The sequence below is a fragment of the Chionomys nivalis genome, chromosome 11 (assembly GCF_950005125.1).
Source record: "Chionomys nivalis chromosome 11, mChiNiv1.1, whole genome shotgun sequence".
In the NCBI taxonomy this organism is placed as follows: domain Eukaryota; kingdom Metazoa; phylum Chordata; class Mammalia; order Rodentia; family Cricetidae; genus Chionomys; species Chionomys nivalis.
Window position 1 is genome coordinate 65,865,184 of NC_080096.1, and position 3,290 is coordinate 65,868,473.

The following is a 3,290-nucleotide window of genomic DNA, read 5'->3' on the forward strand; positions in this document are numbered from 1 at the left end:
TTTTAAAGATAGAAATTATCCTTGTGTTTTGTTACTGAATGAGGTAATAGATAGCTTTCAAAAAATAGTTTTGATTCTCCAGGTGTCTCACTGTTTATGACAGCACTCTTCAGTGGGAGAAAATAACTGATATTCCATAATGTCTTAGAATTACAATATTCAATACCAAAACAGTAAATTCACTTCACTAGTGTGTTATCAAGAGGGTAACTTACATACATAAGTAATTGAAGAACAGGTTAAGTACCAAGTAGTGCTCTTTGTACAAAGGGAATCCAGTCCTATAGTCTAAACAGTGGTTCACAACTGGTGGGTTGTAATCCCCCAAATCATCAGAAAATACAAACATTTACATTAGATTCACAACAATATCAAAATTAGAGTTATGAAGTGGTAACAAAATTTAGTAGTTTTGGGTCACCACAAGAAACTATATTAAGGCTTCAAGAAGGTTGAGAAGTACTGATCTAACGCAACGAAATACACTAAGTATTTGAGAATCCCTGCATCAGAAAAACCAAGACCACTTTGAAGGTATAATTTTGCCAATGTTAGTTTCTATTCTCTCAATACTTTGTATATTGTGGCCATGTGTTGTCTTCCCTCTGAAATATTTCAACATGGCATGTGTGAAAGAAATGCTATAAATAAAATTGAATATTTTGTAATATATGAAATGGAAGAAGTTTTATATCTACTATGGGAAATGGATCTTTATCTTGACATTCTTTTAGAAGAAGTTTTACATTCATTATATTAGGCTGTGTTTTATCCATACTCACATAATAAAGTAACATTATCGTCATGCATTAAGCAATAGAAATCTGTTCTACAGTATTGTAAGTGAGAAGTCAGAGACTCAGGTTTCTGCCAGGTCAGTTTCATTTGAGACTGAGAAACAGGATGACCTTTTAGGCTTGTGGCCCATACTTTCCCTAAGAGTTTGATCCAGGTAGTCCTTCATTACATGATTGACTCCAAGGTCTACATCCATGTTTTCATTCAGAGTCTGTTGATAATATCTCTCTCATACTCTGACAAAAGTTTTTTTACAAACTGATCCATGTTTTCACTTAGGCTCTTGTTCATGCCCTTTCTCATATTTAAATGGTTTGTCATTATTTGGAGTCTTTACAAAACAGTTTTACAAAACAGGCTTTATAGGATTGTATCTATTTATAAATTTTCCTAGTAAAAAGATAATTACTGCATTTTCTATGTTAAATTCATCTGTCGCTACTCTATGTTCAAATGAGGTAAGTTTTGTAAATTCAAGGTTAGAATATGAGCTAACTGTAAACTAAGTTTCTCTGTCCTACCAGCCACTATTCAAATAACCACATAGAAACTAAATATTAATTATAACTGCATGGCTGATGGCCTATATTTTCTCCAGACAGCTCTTATCACTTAAATTGCCCCATTTCTACTTATCTATTTGCTTCCCTGAAGCTCATTTGCCTCATCTTTGAACTTCCCATTTTGCTTCTTCTGTGTCTAGTGTACAACTTCCCTGACTCCATTCTTCTTCACAGCATTTTCTCTACCCTAAAACTCCTGCCTAACTATTTGTCAGTTAGCTTATATTAACAATAAAAGCAGCACATTTTCACAGTGTACAGAAGGATTATTTCATAACGTTTATCTTTTTAGTCTAAATAAAAAGGAAAGTTTTAACGTTAACACAATTATAGGCATATCAAAGAGTTCCAAAACAGACCAGAATGGAGTATAACAAATGTTTATTTATTTGGGGATAAACTCACAGTAAATGTAGCTATTCTCAGTCCTTTGTGGCCTCTGGAAACTGGGAACTGAATCCAGGAGAAAACAGGGCTTCACATGCTTTTCACCTACACTTATACTACCTGAAACCATATCCAATATGTGTCAGTATCTAAAAGGTTATTGGCTGAAGGATTTTATACAAAAGTGCCATGGGACAATGGTCTTTTATCCTGTCACTAGTATTATTTTTATAAAATGCTGATTGGCCCGGAGTCAGGCAGGAAGTATAGGTGGGCCAATGAGAACAGGAGCATTTTGGAAAAAGGAAAGAGTCAGTCTTCTGTCTATACAAAGGAAGCCAAACACAAAACTAGCAAAGATGAGAAGGCCTCACTGACATAAGGTACCAAGCCATGTGACTAACACAGACAAGAATTATAGGCTAACAAGAGGTACAAGAGTTAATAAGAAGCCTGCACGAATAGACCAACCAGTTTATAGTTAATGTGGACCTCTATGTGTTTCTTTGGGACTGAACAGCTGTGGGCCCAGGCGGGACAGGAGCCTCTGTCAAGAAATGGCATCAATGTGGACAGCTAAATCCACTTAAAACCTGAGAGTTTGAGAAATAATTCCAGACACAAAGGAAGAGAGTTAAGCATGGCTTTTTGGTAGCATCATTTTATCAGATAGGTTCAGATTGCTAGAGGCAAGCACATGTCATTTAAGAGAGGCTTCCTGATTCAACTTTAGCTGCAAAAAAATGTAGCTCTTTTAAAAGGTTCTGCAATAAAACACTTAAATTGTGTTAATGAATAGTCAACAGCATCCTATTTGGTGGTGGTGGCAGAAACCTTGAAACTCTATAGAGTGGTGGCAATAAATATGGCTTTGGCCAGTACCTCCACCATGAGGCTAGACTCTCAGAAAGCTAAGGAAAGGGATGGGATCTGGCTGTCAAAGACATGGTTTTAAGTCTGGCCATATTGCTTAGCAAAGTAAAAACTCATGTGATCAATAAAAGAGAGATATACAATAAAAATAAATTCAGATGAAGAAAACATCTAAATTTGGGTGCCCTCGGGCAGAGCAGTCATGTCACACAAACAGATTTACTATTTGAACAAATACGAAGACAAGGCGTTTGAGTACCAGCATGTCATGTAGCCCAAGGACCTATCCAAGCTGGTCCCTAAAACCCATTTGATGTCTGAATCTGAATAGAGAAATCTTGGTTTTCAGCAGAGTCAAGGATGGGTCCATTATATGATCCATGAACCAGAACCTCACATCTTACTGTTCTGGTGGCCACTACCCAAGAAGCCAAAGAAATGAAGCTGGCGAGCCACCAGCTTGTCTTTACAAGCTGTCTTTGCTTCCTACTGTCTCTCTAGTGGCGTGATTATCTCCTTTTCTTATTTCTCACTTTGATATTTAAAGGATGTTCAATACACTGAAGTGCTGGGACCTGCTTTACTTCTTGAGTTGAGCCACCAATGCCACAACTCTGTCCCATGAGTGACTTCAAAGCCCTAGAGCGCTCTGTATCCAGTGGGCCATAT

At 36.9% G+C, this 3,290-nt stretch overlaps 1 pseudogene; it reads left to right on the top strand.

Moving 5' to 3' along the window:
* The first annotated feature begins 2,823 nt into the window (after nucleotides 1–2,823).
* On the top strand, nucleotides 2,824–3,063 carry LOC130884418 (cyclin-dependent kinases regulatory subunit 1-like; annotated as a pseudogene).
* The last annotated feature ends 227 nt before the right edge of the window (nucleotides 3,064–3,290 follow it).